This window comes from Macaca nemestrina, chromosome 14 (genome assembly GCF_043159975.1).
Source record: "Macaca nemestrina isolate mMacNem1 chromosome 14, mMacNem.hap1, whole genome shotgun sequence".
Lineage (NCBI taxonomy): Eukaryota > Metazoa > Chordata > Mammalia > Primates > Cercopithecidae > Macaca > Macaca nemestrina.
The window spans coordinates 84,801,647-84,818,004 of record NC_092138.1 but is presented as its reverse complement, the minus strand read 5'-3'; positions in this window follow the sequence as shown (position 1 = coordinate 84,818,004).

Genomic DNA, 16,358 nt, shown 5'->3' with positions numbered 1-16,358 from the left:
CTCCCAGAAGCAGAGGCAGAGGCCAATGCAGAGGTGAAGCTGGAACCCGAGATAGGCCCTGGGCCGTGTGCGCCCTAGCTAAATGGCCAGAGCTTTCACCCTGGCCCTTTCTTCTCCCGCTTTCCAGAGCAGTGGTCATTGATATGGTGAAATGAGATCGGCTTCAAGCGCAACTGGGATTGGGAAGGTATGGGAGGTGGGAGCGGGCAGGTTGAGGGTGTAACACAAGCTTTCTCAATGTCCCTCCCAGGCAACACCAAATCTGCCTTCCACATCCTTAGAGACTCAGAGAGGTTAAGGTCCTGGGCCTTATATGGCAGCCATTTGGACTTTCTGAACCTGAAGGTTCGTAATTCTAAATCTCTGTGACTCCTCGCCCCCATTGACCTGATCCAAATCACTTCTTAGGGGGTGGGGAGACTGATGGGGGTTCCTGGAGCCTTGTCTTGGACAAGGAGCCAGGCCAGAGCCTCCAGAGTGGGGAGGGCAGGGAGCCACCAGGAAGCAGGATCGGGTACCAGGCCTTGCTTCCTTGCCCATGGTCTGGGCCCTGCGGAGGATCTATTGCTCAGAGAAGGAGAGGAGGGCTGGCACTCCCAGGATGGGAGGCACTGGAGAGAAATTTCCCTGGGGGAGGTGGAAGCTGTCCCAGCCTCAGTCTTCTTTTCTAGCTCTGCCCGAAGCCCGCTCTGGCCCTCTCCATTGGCGGTCTCTGTGTTTGCATCCTGATCGTCTCTGGTGGTCTCTCTCTGCCCTCTCCCTGTCTGCCTTTCTCTGCATCTCGCTGTCTTTTTCTGTCCGCACCCCTCCCTAGTTCCCCTTGCCTCTATATCCTGTCTCCCTGTTTCTCCCTCCTCCTCTCATCCTCTTTCCACGCATCTTTTTCTGTTTCTGCCTCTCTGTGGCTCTGACTCTATTTCTCTCTTTTCTGAGGTCCCTCTCGCCCTCCCTGTTTCTGTCTTTTGTCCTCTTCCTTTCTCTTCCTCCTCCCTCTCCTCTGCCCTATCACCCAGATTCCCTGGGAGGAGATAAGGGACCCCAGGGTAAGAGAGTGACACAAACAGGGCTGGGAGGTTGGCCAAGTAGCCAGGGGTAGGGTGGGGGTGGGGGCAGCAGAGTGAGTGGACATGAGGCTACTTCGAGGGTCCAGGCAAGAGATAGAAAGGTCTGTGCCCAGTGAAAGCAATGGGATGCTAAAGGGAGGATGCTTGTGAGAAAGACTGCAAACGGGGGGCCTGGATGATGATGTGTGCTTGGAAGAAGGAGAAGCAGTCAGGGAAAACTTCCTGGAGGAGTGAAGGGGAAGGGGGATCAGTGTGAGGAAGTACAAGGGGATCATTTAGGCTGAATCCCAGGTCTGTCAATGGGGTGGGGTGGGGAGAGGCATGAGAAGAGGCAGGTGCTGAGACCAGGAGTCCAGGCTGGGGCCCGCTTGGGGAGGGCCTTGAATGCCAATCAAGAGTGTGGACTTCAGCCCATGGGACGGAGGTTTTTCACGTGAATCTGATGAAACCACATAACTCGCCCCAGACGAACGTGCATGCCTGATGATTGGCACCCAAGGCTTCTGGGACCCTCTGAAACACCTCCATAAGTCACAGACACCCAGGATATGAAGTTGGTTCCAGGCCCTGGGGAGCCATCAGAGGTTTTAGGGCTAAGGAGATGGCAGACGTGGAGCTGCACTTTAGGAAGGAGCTTATGCAGAGGTGCAGGCTTAATTTTGGGCAGAGAGACTGTGACAGCCTGGCCCACAAAACCAGGGCCTCTCCGTGTGTTCCCTTCTTCCTGGAGATCTGACAGGGCTGCTTGGGCCTCACCTAAAGGAGCAAGTCTGACCCCCAAACCAGGGTGGCGGCAGCCCAGGACACCCAGTATTACAGGGAGGCGCTGAAGTGGTCGCCTTGCTACTGCAAAAGAGCCTTGGTCCTGAGCACCTGGGCCTTGTCTGAAAGTACTGGAGCTTCACTTTGGATAATCAGCCCAGAAGACTGAGGCCGTAGCCCCTGCTCTGCCAGGCCCATCCCAGCCGAGCCAGCTCCTTTCCTCCCACCACCTCCTGCCTGTATGCCCCACTTGGAGTCTCCACCTCCTCCAACAATGTCTGTTTAGACAGGGAGCAGCCCCAGCACGGGTGCTGTCCTCATTCTACCAGCTGGGCCAACATGAAATTTGCAGTGGTAAGCTCCTCTGTCCCGACACTCCATTGTATAGATGGGGAACCTGAGTCCTGGAGACCTGCAAGACTTGCCCAGTTATTCCCCAGCAAGTTGATGACCCGGGCAGGCCACCTGTTTTTCAGCCCTAGGGCTCTTCTGCCTGTGCCTACAGGATGGTGCTCCAGCTCCTGAAAGGCCTGCATCCTGTCCCAGCCACGCCCTCCACTCAGGCTGCTCTGGCCAGTCACAGCAGAAGTCCTCGCCATTGCCGTAGCTGCCATTATGAAGAGCCTACTCTGCCTCAGACACTTGATATCAGGCAATCCTCCCAACAACCCAACATGTATAGGTGATAAGTTACCCCATCGTACAGATGAGAAAGCTGAGGCTCAGGGAGATTAAAGTAACCTGTCCGTGTTTATCCTGTTAGTAACTGACAAGACCCTGTTGTGTCCAACTATAGATCCAGTTGTGCCCAACCGTAAAGCCCAGTCTTTCTCTTACACCACATCCCTTTCTCTTTCTGTCATGCACAAGGGACTTCATTGGCTTGCCTGGAAGCCTGGAAGGCCCAGCAACCTGCCTTGAAGACCAGATGTCCAGGAACTTTGTCTGGTACCCAGGAGACCAGCCTGGGTTTCTTCAGCAGCAGAGCCTTGGGGGAGCATGAGATGTCCATGAACCTGGTCTCCAGAGTTCTAGCTCTGCTATTGACTTGCTGTGTGACTGTGACCTCATCAACTTCCCTCTCTGGCTATGTCTCTGTCTCCTGCTCTGAACCTGGGGATCTGGGCTCCAAGCTCCCAGAGGGCCATGCCCAATCGAGTGCCTGCCATTCCTTGGCTGGAAGGAGATGCCTTGGTGCCCTCTGGTCAGAAGCCTTGCCAAGCAAGGGGTTTGGCATGCCATCTTTGCCTGCTCTGTTAGAGGGTGACTGTCTTATTCCAACAAGGAGCCACCCCTAGGGTGGCCCACTCCAAACCCCAGTGAGTCACTTGCAGAGTGAGGGGCAGGCGGGCGGGAGCTGTTTCTGTGGCTCTTGGCGTCCAGCTAAGCCCACGGGCCCACGAGCCCACGCTGGGCGGGAACTTCTGTCAACCACTGGCTCCTGTAAATCGCAGGGGTAGGACAAGGTGGGACTGTCGGCGGCCCCAGAGAGAAAGCTGAGCCTGTGTGCTCCGGGGAGGTGACCCGGGGGGACCCTGGGCTGCTGCTCGGGGGCGTTAATGAGCGCTCCATCTGGTGCCATCCTCAACCACTAGCTGACGCTGACACAGCATTTCGACCTGGAGAGAGAGAGCATGTGTGTTCCAAGGCTAGCAAAGGCTCAGTTTTTCCGATCCGGAAAAATCCGTTCAAAGAAGGGAAAATTGAGGATGAAGAGCCGAAGATAGCCTGATTCGTTTTTCCTCAGTCCGTAACTTTAATGGTTCGTGGGAGACTATCTCTGTCAATGTGGAGCTGCGGAGACCCAAGCTCAAAGAAGTGTGGGCCCCAGGAGGAGGCCCATGCCAGCGCCAGCATGGACATGCAACCTTTCCTCTCCCAGCCCAGGGCTCTGACCATCCTGCCATCCTGCCTCCCTCGGTCAGGGGCCAACTGTGCCCTTGGCCCCAGTGGAATGTGTACCCTGGAGTTCTTTGCCCCGATTTGTATTTAAGATCTTCCTTTCACTGAAACCACAGACTCAACACATATTTTTACTAGAAGGCATAGTAGGCAGGGCACCCAGAGCCCAGAGCCCTGCCTTAAGAGGATTTATTATCTTTTTCAGGAGACGGGAGGGAGCATAGACATGAAACCATAAAAATGATCATTGTGGCCAATGTGTACGTGGGACCTGGTGTCTGGGCTCTGATCTCAGGGATGTCCATGTATTAACTCATTTAATTAACTCATTTAATCCTCACAACAACCTATAAAGCATTGTCAACCTCATTTTTTAGATGAGGAAACCGAGGAACCTTAAGATTAAGTAACTTCCTCTTGATCACACAGCTATGAAGTTGCAGAGTTGGGTCTCAGCCTCCCAGGCAGCCTGATTCTTGAGTCTACTCAACCAAAGAAGACACTCATATGGCAAGTATTAATCCCTCTGTACCAGGCACCATCCTCAGTATTGGGGACCCAGTGGTGGAAAGAATAGACCAGGACTCTGTCCTCAAGGAACTTGTCATCCTTTTTTCACTCACTTATTCATCTACCTAGCCACCCATCCACCATCCATCCATCCATCCATCCATCCATCCATCCATCCATCCATCCATTTACCCACCTACCCATCTATCCATCATCTATTCATGTATTTTTCTGCCTATCCATCATCTAACCAGCTATCTATCTATGTATCCACCCATCTATTCATCAACCTATCCATTATCCATCTACCATCCATCATCCATCCATCCATCAACCCATCCATCCATCATCTGTCTATCCAGTCAGCCAGCCATCATCCATTCATCTATCCATCCACCCAGCCATTCATCATCCATCTCTCTATCCATCTACCCACCCATCATCTGACCAGCATCCATCCATCTACCCATCCGTCATCCATCCATCTGTGTCGATTTTTATACACTGTGTATCTCCCATACTTGGCATAGTACCTGGACATAACAAGTCCTCGATCAATATTCACTAAAAGAATGAAGGAATGAAGACAGACTTGGGTCCCGCCCAAGACCACTGGATTCTTGTCCCTTGCCCTTTCCCAGTCACAGCGCCATAAGGTAGTAAATGCTGCCGTGACCACCTTATGGGATTCTTGGGAGGCTTTAATGGCAAGTAGGTGAATGCTTCACAAACTGTAAAGGGCTCTAGGGGCATAGTCAGCGTCAGGCTACTGAGCTGGTGTGCAGGCACTGAGACCTGCAGAGCTGTGTCTCTCTCCAGTCTGGCTGGTGAGACCTGTCAGACACTTCCCCTCGACCTGCCAAGAGGCCCAGAAAGGAAAGGAAATTGACATTTAATGAGCATCCATGATGTGCCAGGGACCTTCACATACTTTAACCCTCTCTTCTCTTTTCTTGTACAAATTAAAGAAATGGAAGCCCAGAGAGGTCCACGATTTGCTCAAGGTCACACAGCCAGAGAATAGCAGAGCCCACATTTGAACCTCATTCTGTGAGCCCCAAAGCCTGTGCTCATGGTCCTACCTACACTACACCACTTCTTAAAGGGGATGCTGCCAATTTTTCCCTAAGTCCCCACTGTTCAGGGTCACGCAGCAAGCTCCTGGCAGAGTCTTTTAAAATGCATTTCCATTTAGTTTTTGCATTGACTGTTTCCTTTTTGTTTTATAGGACACCTCCTAGCCCCACCACCACCTTTTATTTGCAAAGAAAAGCCAATGTAAATATTCCCTCCCACCCAGGTTAACCCTTGTCTGACAGAGGTGGATTCTCTGCAGCTCTCTGGGAGAGAGGATGAAAGGTCGCCTGTGCTTGCCTGGGCTTCCTGCAGGGCCTGCTTGACAGACCCTCGTGATAGTTCACACACACATGTGTCTCTGCCGCCTAGTGCCATGGGTGGCAGAAACCCCTGACTCTCAATTTACCAGCTTCTTAGGACCCTAAGCACAGACCAGCCTTCTAGCGTCCAAGCGTAAAGGAGACAGTCTTCTTGGAGTCTCTACCCTTGCACTGTGGGCTGGGACAGAAAAAGAAATGCCCTCAGCCACTGTTCCTGGGCCACCCACCGAGGGCCTGGCATAGCGCTGGGCACTTCACCAACATCCTCTCACTGAGTCTTCTGGAAAGGAGGGCTTGGTCTCAATGACCCCATTTTACAAATGGTGAAGCTGAGGCTCAGAGAGGCAAAGTCATCTGTCCAAGACCACACAGCTGGCCAGGGTAAAACTGAGCATAAGACATGGCCCTTGCTTATAAGTTGCTTTAAGTCCAGGGCTAAAAGTAAGACACTGTACATATGAAATGACAAGACAGCTCCTCAGGCCAGGTACTATCCTCAGTGCCGGAAACAATGACCCAACAAGAAACTGGTTGAAGCAAGTCCTAGTTCTGCTACACACTTGCTGAGTGACCTTGAACTGGTCACTTTCCTTCTCTGGGTCGAACATCTCAGTCTTTTATGCTCTTTCTTATGTAGCATCTGGTAAGAATGTACAAAGTAGAACTTCATGAGGGGGTGGGAGAAGATGGCTGAGGTTTGTAGAATAATACAGCATTATAGTTAAGAATTACTACAAAGCCCTGCTCCTACCATACAGAGACCCCCACCACCAGCACCCCAAGAGGCAAATTCTCAGGCAGAAGAGTTAAGGTAGACTGGGTTGGGGGACTGAGCAGAGGAGTTGCAAGCCCTGTGCCAGGCACCAAGGGGAGGAAGGGATGGCACGAGGCATTCCACACCGGTGGACAGGAATTCTCTCTGAGTCGGAACTCCAGTGGCTCCTCCCCAGCTTCTCTTCCCAGGCAGCCTTCACCCCAAGACCCAGCACCCCCAGTGCCCCTAGCCACAGCCCCCCACAGCAGAGGCTCCTCCTGGAGTTGGCTCCAGCTCCAGCAGGCCAGCCATTGAAGGCTCCACCTCACCCCTTTAAATTCTATTTTTTCAAACCACATTCTTGAACTTGGCAGATAACGTGGCAGCCCGACAAGAGCCCTATTTACTCGGAGAGCCGTGAATGGGCCCTTTATAACAAGCTTCATTAATATTTCTACCTATTGGCCAGCTCTCCGTTTCCTCCCCCTATACAAACAGATTCTCCACACAGAAAGACTTTTCAAATGCTCTTGTTGACTTTCCCCAAACAGGGAGGGCAGCCGAGCCGGCAGGGGTGTGTGAGTGTGTGTAAGTGTGTGTGCAGGGGAGGGGGCGGCCGTGGGCTTGCGCCCGCCAGGCCTTATGCAGGAAGGAAAGAGGCCCGCTATTCATGGGCAGGGGCGGGCAGCTCGGGTGAGTCCAGGTATGCCATGCCTCACAAAGGCACACTCAGCCCAGCCTGCCCAGTGAATTCCAGAGCCCTGGCCAGCGGAGGTAGACCTTCCCTTCTCAGCTCCTGCTGCCTGACCAGTGAACCCAGGCAAGTCCCTGACTTGCTCTAGGCTTCACGTCTTATTTTGTCAGTCGGGTCTCTACCTTGCTACTCAAAGTGTGGTCCATGCACCAGTGGTATCAGCATCCCCCGAGAGCTTAGGAGAAACACAGAACCTCTGCCCAGATTTGCTGTCCCTGAATTTGCATCCTAGGAAGATCCCTGGGTGACATGTGTGCCCTATCAACTTTCAGAAGCATCTGATCCACTCCACATGCCTCCTCCATCACGCCCCTGCCACCACCACTCTAGGGCCCAAAGGCCACAACGGACCTGACACATCATCGAGAAGGCGGCCATCAAGGCTGTTTTGCTCTCTAGTTCGACACCACAGGCCTGGCCCATGGTTGGGGCTCAGAAAATCAATGAATAAACAGAAAAGTATATTGTCCAAGTCCACAGCCTTGTGCTAATGACAGCAATTCTTCCTCTTCAGCATTTGAGAACATTGTGAAGGACTGCCTGTTCCATTGTTCTGAAGGTCGTAGAGCATTGGAAGAGACTTCTAATATTGCGGCGGATGGGGTGAGCTCCCTGTCTTTTGGAGATACGCAAACAGAGGTGGGAGGACCTGTGACGGGAAGTTGGAGGAGACACCATGCCCCATGTATAAAGAACGTGCCTTTGGGGCTGAGAAAAAAAATCACTGCAGGGAATATGGTGTCCTCACTGAGCACACCCACAGGTGAAATGGGGGCCTCCTTGAGACAGACAGACCAGAGTTTCAACGTTGGTGATGCCTTCTTTAACAATGAGGACATGGACGAGGTGGACGACAGCCTTCACTTCCCTTCCATCTATTCACTCAATAAATGTTGATTCTATTTATTCGATAAATGTTGATTCCCAGTCACAGAGCCATAAGGTAGTAAATGCTGCCGTGACCACCTTATGGGATTCTTGGGAGGCTTTAATGGCAAGTAGGTGAATGCTTCACAAACTGTAAAGGGTTCTAGGGGCATAGTCATCATCAGGCTACTGAGCTGGTGTCGAGCCCTCTGATGGACCTTGGGGACCTGATAGTTCATAAAATAGACTATTTTTATGGGGAGAGAGACAAACAAAAATCAATAAAAAATAAATATGGGCAGGGCGCAGTGGCTCACGCCTTGTAATCCCAGCACTTGGGAAGGCCGAGGACAGCAGATCACAAGGTCAAGAGATTGAGACCATCCTGGCCAACACGGTGAAACCCCGTCTCTACTAAAAATACAAAAATTAGCTGGGCGTGGTGGCATGTCTCTGTAATCCCAGCTACTCAGGAGGCTGAGGTGGGAGAATCACTTGATCCTGGGAAGCGGAAGTTGCAGTGAGCTGAGATCACACTGCTGCACTCCAGCCTGGTGACAGAGCGAAACTCCATCTCAATAAATAAATAAATAAATAAATAAGAATGCCTGGGAGAAAGTAGAGGAAGGTGACAGAGACAAGGTGTGCGCATGGGAGATGGGGGAACCTATGAGGGAGGGGAGCCAGGGAAGCTGCCACTGAAAGATGACCTTTCACATTCAGACCTGAAGACAGAGGAGCCAGTCACGTGAGAAGCCAAAGGAAAGGCACCCCCAGCATGGGGACAGCATGTGCAAAAGTCCTGAGTTAGGAAACACTGGGCGCTTCAAAAGGGAGGCAGCGTGGTGATCGCATTCCACACACAAGTGGGAGAGGAACCCGTGGGAGGCGGGAATTTCCACCTTACAGAGCTGCAGAGGATGGATGGCACCCAATAGGTGCTCAGAGCAGGACGTGTTTGCTCTTCACTGACCCACAGGTCCTGATCAGAACTGCTGTCTGTTTCCATCTCCCGAGAACAGCAGGGGCAGTGCCTCAGCCTGGGGGCCACGGCCCAGGACAGGGCCAAGGAGCTGCAGGGGCTGAATGGGCCGCCTGTGTGCATATTGGCTTCGTACTCCTGCCTTTTTGGGGAGGGAGTGGCCTGCCCTCTCCTGGGACGCCTGCCCAGCTTCGGCTGGCCTGGGTGGCTTGGAGAGGAGTTCCTGACCCCCTGCCCAGGTCTCAGCAGCCAAAGGCCAGACCCTCTTGGGAGCACAGAGCCTGCCAGCCATCCCACACCCTCCTTCCTCCTCCCTGGCCAGCCCTTAAGTACCAGGCTGGAAATAACCGGTTCTCTCCTTCCCTTGGGGCCATGGGTTCGCCCACCCTAGGGGCTGAGGTGGCTGGACAGGGAGTGGCAGGGGGACTGTCCCAAGAGAGACTTCTTGGAGTCTTCACCGGGAAGCTCCCATCCTCGGGTTAGTAGGGAGGAGCTGGTTCAATCCTGGATTTGCTGCTGTCTCTCCATGAGCCCTTCCAAAGCTGCCTTAGCATTCTGAATCTGGTTTTCCTTATCATGACAGTTGACCTGATCACCCCCTCTGAGGGCTGTTGTGAGAATTAAATAACAGATGTGTGAGCTTTGCAAACTGTGACGTACAATGCACACAGAAGACTTTGTGGTCAGGTCGGACAATTCACTTTGCATTCGAGGTCATGAAAGGACTGAATTCTAGCATCTAGTCCCAATTTCACCTCTTAGATAGACCACAGCATTTCTGAAAATCTCACTGTCCCCAACTGCAACATCAAGATCCTTGTTCCTACCTCAAAAGGTTATCATTAGAATCCAGTTTATTCAAACAATATGTATTAATCACCTACTATGTACATTGCTCACAGCATTCTAGACATCTGTAGAGGTAGGCCCCCTTTCCTTCTTTGACTTCAAATAATTCTTCCCAAAGGACTGAAGATAAGACAAGGATACACTCATGAAGGCAGACAAAGGACAAAGGAGAAAGGTTCTAGATCTCAGACTTGGTCCCTGTCGTTAGGTTGCTGGTTGAGATCTTGGTTCAGTCTTTTACTGTCTCTATGAATTTGGGCAGGTTACTTAGCCTCTGCAAACCTCAGTTTCCCCATCAATAAAGGAGGGAGGATATTGTCAACCAAAAGTAAAATTCTAAGCCCCTTGCCCTCCAACCAGCTGGACTCCCTTTTCTCAGTCAAGGCACTCCAAAGTTCACCTGAAAGATTGGTTCCGTTATGGGAAGGAGAGGTCAGACATGTGTCAGTAGCCCTCCTTCCTTTTGGGATTCAGGAAAAGACGATCCCCATTTAATATCAACACAGATCTGATAAGAAACACTTACAATGTATTATTTCTGAAGCCTGCTGCCTGGAGGCTTCATGTGCATGATAAAACTTTGGTCTTCACAACCTTTTATCATAACTCAGGCATTCCTTTCTATTGATAATAGCTTTCAACCAATTACCAATCAGAACATTTTTTACTCTGCCTATAACCTAGGAGCCCCCACCTGCACTCTGCTTCAAGTTGTCCCACCTTTCTGGCCTGAACCAATGCATAGCTTAATGTGTTTGATGTCTCATGTCTCCCTAAAATGTATAAAACTAAGCTGCACTCAACCACTTTGGGCACAAGTTCTCAGGGTCTTCTGAGTGAGGGCTGTGTCATGGGCCATGGTCACTCCTATTTGGCTCGGAATAAATCTCTTTTTAATAATAATTTTCAATTTAATAATAATTTTTAATAATAAAATAAATATTTTACAGTTTGACTCTTTTTGTCAATAATATTACGCCACAGACATCTGTGGCTATGATTTAAATTGTATCAATTGATACAGGGTGCTTAGCTCAGTCTTTGGCCCACTGTGTGTGATTCATAATGTTTGCTGCTATTAGGAGTAGCTGCAAATAGTATGTAGACATCATCATAGTAGTAGCAAAGTGGTAGTAGTATAAATACCAAGAGAAGCAATCGTGGTGGGTGTACTGCAGTAGAAATACTGGTGGTAGTATAGTAAGAAGTACTATGTTCTAGTCCATTTTCACACTGCTATAAAGAGACTACCTGGGACTGGGTAATTTATAAACAAAAGAGGTTTAATTGACTCACAGTTCCTCATGGCTGGGGAGGACTCAGGAAACTTCCCATCATGTGGAAGGTGAAAGGAAAGCAAGCACCATCTTCATAAGACGGCAGGAGAGAGGAAGAGTGAGCAAAGGGGAAGTGCCACACTTTAAAACCATCAAATCTCATGAGAACTCACTCACTCTCACGAGAACAGCATTGGGGGAACCGCCCCTATGATCCAATCGACTCCCACCAGGTCCCTCTCTCAACACATGGGGATTACAATTCAAGATGAGATTTGGGTGGGGATGCAGTACAGGCAGTAGAAGCAATAGTAGTAGAAGTACTGGTTGTGGTGGTCGTAGTAAGAAGTGCTAGCAGTAATAGTAGAAGCATTGGCAGGATCGTAGTAAAGGACTAGAAGGACGACGAGAAGACAGTGACAGCAATACTAGTAGAAGTCATAGTAATAGTAGTACCAAAGTGGGCATATGTGCCAAGGGAGGGAGGCAAGACTAAGAGAATCCAGCACCCCTTTAATTCTGGGGAGAAAAGAGAGGGTCCAGTTTATGAGAACTGGAAAAGAGAGGGATCTAAGTAGATGGAGCTGGCAAGAAGAAATGAAGGGTACAAAGCTCTAGAAAGTGGTGCTAATTAATCCACCTAAGCTGGATGAGAGGCTAGGACTCGGTCTTGGGATTGACGAGAGTTTCATCTAGTGTGTGGGGGGCTGTGTCTCCCCCTAGGGAGGCAAAGGCAGCATTTGCGCTCAGAAATCCCAGGTCCCTGGAGCAGGCAGGGCTTTTGACGCCTCTAGCCCACGCTCCTCCCCATGTACCTATGGCGACACTGAGGCTCTGGGCGCATGTTGCAGGGTTCTCTTGGGCAACAGAGCAAGGAATAGTGACTCCAGCTTGGGAGACGTGCTTCCCACTGCTCCAGAGGGACCAACTTTGAGGACTTGGATGCAGGACTTCTGTGGAAGTCCCAGCTCCACGTTCCAACTCCTTAGCTGCCAGAGCGGCAAGTCAGCAGCCGGGGCTGGCACCCATCCAGCCCTGGGAACTCGGTGTCCTCCGGGCAGATAAGGCGGGTGGGGCTTCCCAGGAAAAGCCTCAAGGAGGAAGCATCCCCACGTTCCGCTCATCTGGAAGAGGGAGTGGAAATCAGTTTTTAGCCAGGACTGTTCCCCGGGCTTCTGTCCTCTGAAGGCTTGGACTATGATTCCCCCATTCTTCCCAGCCTTCCATCCCACTAAACAACACTTCACCCTTTCACTTGTCTCACCTCTGCTGTTCCCTTTTGCCTGAAATGCTTCCCTTCTTCTCCTCTGCCTGTCCCAATTCCTGCCCATCTTTTCAAGCCTGTGCCAATGCTACCTCTTCCAGGAAGCTCTCCTGGACTCTCCATCCCTTGCTCTCTGGTCAGAAGTCTAGTTCCTTTCCTGGGCTCCCAGGAAAATTCAGTTCCAGCTGCTGCTGCTGTTGTTCAGTGTCACGGACATGCCCTGGAAACCTATGCAGTGTATCAGATAATCTTGCCCCTGCCTTCAGAGAGCTTAGAGTTCTGTGAGGCAGACAGAGGTTGACACCTTCTCCCCACCACCAAATGGGTAAAGTCATAGGGCTGGTTGGTGCGGGAGGCTGCAGGTTGTCAGAGGGGGGCTCCCAGCCCCAATCCAGGAGGGCTTCTTGGAAGAGGACCCATCTGTGTTCACAACCGGACAACACAGTAGGTCGTCAGCATGTGGGTGGAAAAACCTAGGAGAGAGAAAAGGTCTGGAAAACTCTTAAAGATCCCAAGGGCCCCTCAGGCAGGGTTTGTAGGCAGCTCTACTCTATTTGGCTCATTCTTTCTTGGTGAATTCCAAGCTAGCAATGAAAAGAGGGATTCCAGGAACCTCAGTGAAATGGCTCATCGGGAAGTTTGGTCCCAAGAGAAGGGTGGACAGCCTAGAAGGACACACACAATCCTCAAAATAACCACGAGGCCAGAACAGTGGCTCGCGCCTGTAATCCCAGTACTTTGGGGGGCCGAGGTGGGTAGATCACTTGAGCCCACGAGTTGCAGACTGTCCTGGGCAAGACAGCAAAACTCCGTTTCTACAAAAAATACAAAAATTAGCTGGGCGTGGTGGCACATGCCTGTAGTCCCAGCTACTTGGGAGGCTGAGGTGGGAGAATCACTTGATCCCAGGAGATTGAGGCTGTAATGCGCCATGATTGCACCACTGCACTTTAGACTGGGCATAAGACCGAGACCCTATCTCAAAACAATAAAATAAAATAAATAAATAAAATTAAAAGCCCATAGGACCCAGGAAATTACTCTGTCGGAAACCATTCCAATACATATGCGGGGTTAATGACTTTGGACATCAAGAAAAGCAAAAAGCCAAGGTTGTCAACCCTGGCTATGCATTAGAGTCACCTGGAGTGGGCTGGGTGTGGTGGCTCAAGGTTGTAATCCTAGCACTTTGGGAGGCTGAGGCGGGTGAATTGCCTGAGCTCAGGAGTTCGAGACCAGCCTGGGCAACATGATGAAACCCCGTCTCTACTAAAATACAAAAAAATTAGCCGGGTGTGGCGGTGTATGCCTGTAATCCCAGCTACTCGGGAGGCTGAGGCAGGAGAATTGCGAGAACCTGGGAGGTGGAGGTTGCAGTGAGCCGAGATCATGCCACTGCACTCAAGCCTGGGCGATAGAGTGAGACTCCATCTCAAAAAAAAAGAATCACCTGGAGTGGTTACTAAAGTGTCTTTACTAAAAGACAAAACCTGGCTTTAGGGTGTTTAATTTCCTCTTGTTGGACCATCATACTATCATCAAACAGACATTTAGAGGATGTGGCTCTGCATCAGGCCCTGTTCTGGTCATTGGGATGTGATCCTCACGCTCAAAAAGCTCATTGGCTCTCACCTGTAATCCCAGCACTTTAAGAGGCTGAGGCGGGTGGATCACCTGAGGTCAGGAGTTCAAGACCAGCCTGAGCAACATGATGAAACCCTATCCCTACTAAAAATACAAAAAAATTAGCGGGCCATGGTGGTGCATGCCTGTAATCCTGGCTACTTGGGAGGCTGAGGCAGGAGAATCACTTGAACCCAAGAGGCAGAGGTTGCAGCAAGCCAAGATCGTGCCATTGCACTCCAGCCTGGGCAATAGAGTGAGACTCTGTCAAAAAGAAGAGAGAAAAAGAGAAAAGACAGGAAGAGAGAAAGAGAGGGAGGAAGGAAGGAAGGAAGGCAGGCGGGCGTGGTGGCTTACGCCTGTAATCCCAGCACTTTGGGAGGCTGAGGCGGGTGGATCATGAGGTCAGGAGTTAAAGATCAGCCTGGCCAACATGGTGAAACCCCGTCTCTACCAAAAACTACAAAAATTAGCCAGGCGTGGTAGCACGCATCTGTGGTTCTGGCTACTCGGGAGGCTGAGGCAGAAGAATCGCTTGAACCCGGGAGGTGGAGGTTGCAGTGAGCTGAGATCGTGTCACTGCACTCCAGTCTGGGCGACAGGGCGAGACTCCATCAAAAAAAAATAAAAAGGGAAAGAAAGAAGAAACAAAGAGGGAGGGAGGGAGGGAAGGAGGAAGAAAGGAAGGAAGGAAGGAAGGAAGGAAGGAAGGAAGGAAGGAAGGAAGGAAGGAAGGAAGGAAGGAAGGAAGGAAGGGGGGAGGGAGGGAGGGAGGGAATCAACTGGAGTGGTTAAAAAATACAGATGCCCCGACCCCATCTCAATTAATGAGACTCTGTGTCTGGGGTCTAGGGTATCCAGGAGATTCTGGTGCCAGGGTGGAGATCCACTGGCTTAAAGCATCGCTCAGGATCTCCCAGAGAAGAAGGCAGGGCAGTGTGCAAGATGGTATGGAAACATGTTTCAACAGAGATGGTTAAACTAAGGCAAGTTGTCTATTTAAAAGTTCAACTGCAGTTATCCAAGAAGTTCAGCTCTGCAAAACAGCTCAAGGAAGCAGGCTGCTGAAAGGAGAGGATGAAGCTAGGGACTGGCAAGAGAAAGATCCCCACTCTGCCACTTGCCTACCTGCCCAAAGTGGTGCTGGACTTGGGGCAAGTTATTGAACATCTCTGAGCCGATTTCCTCATCTGTAAAATGAGGACAGTCATGGTGTCAGGCCCAGACTTTGACTATTAGTAACAATGAAGTAAAGAAGTGCCCATTGTTCAATAAATATTAATTCCCATCTTCTGACCCAGAAGGTTCCAGATACATGAAGGCACCATTGTGCAAAAGATGGACTTTAATGCCCCTTGACATTTTTACATAGTGATTTACCATTTTTAGAGGAATATATCCAGTTCATAGGTAAGTCATTCCCCGGTGAATGGTAGGCAGACATTGACTCAGGGAAAAGCTATGTATATTCCTAGAAGAAGAGCCAGATCCTGGAAATGACAGGGAGTTTCAACAACCCTGGAGTCCTTTGATTTCCCAACCAACCATAGAGGCTTGTTTTTACTAAAAGACAAAACCTGGCTTTAGGATGTTTAGTTTCCTCTTGTTGGACCATCATGCCATCATCAAACAGACATTTAGAGGATGTGGCTCTGCATCAGGCCCTGTTCTGGGCATTGGGATATGATCCTCATGCTCAAAAAGCTCATTGGCTCACCCCTGTAATCCCAGCATTTTAAGAGGCTGAGGTGGGTGGATCACCTGAGGTCAGGAGTTCAAGACCAGCCTGACCAACATGATGAAACCCTGTCTCTACTAAAAATACAAAAAATTAGTGGGGCGTGGTGGTGCATGCCTGTAATCCTGGCTACTTGGGAGGCTGAGGCAGGAGAATCACTTGAACCCAAGAGGCGGAGGTTGCAGCGAGCCAAGATCGTGCCATTGCACTCAAGCCTGGGCAATAGAGTGAGACTTTGTTGAAAGAAAGAAAGAGAAAGAAAGAAAGAAGGAAGGAAAGAAAGAAAGAAAGAAAGAAAGAAAGAAAGAAAGAAAGAAAGAAAGAAAGAAAGAAAGAAAGAAAGAGAGAGAGAAAGAAAGAAAGACAGACAGAAAGAGAGGAAGAAAGGAAGGAAGGAAGGGAGAGAAAGAGAGAGAGAGAAAGAAAGGAAGGAAGGAGGAAGGAAGGAAGGAAGGAGAGAAAGGAAAGGAAAAGAAAGAGAAAAACAAAGAAAGAAAGAAAAAGAAAGGATGAAAGAAAGAAGCTCCTTGTCTAGTGGAAAGCCTGACTTTAGTATCCTCTGGGTTGGGGGTGGGAGCAGGCAGTTAGAGGAAAGAGTGGCAGCCCAGGAGCACC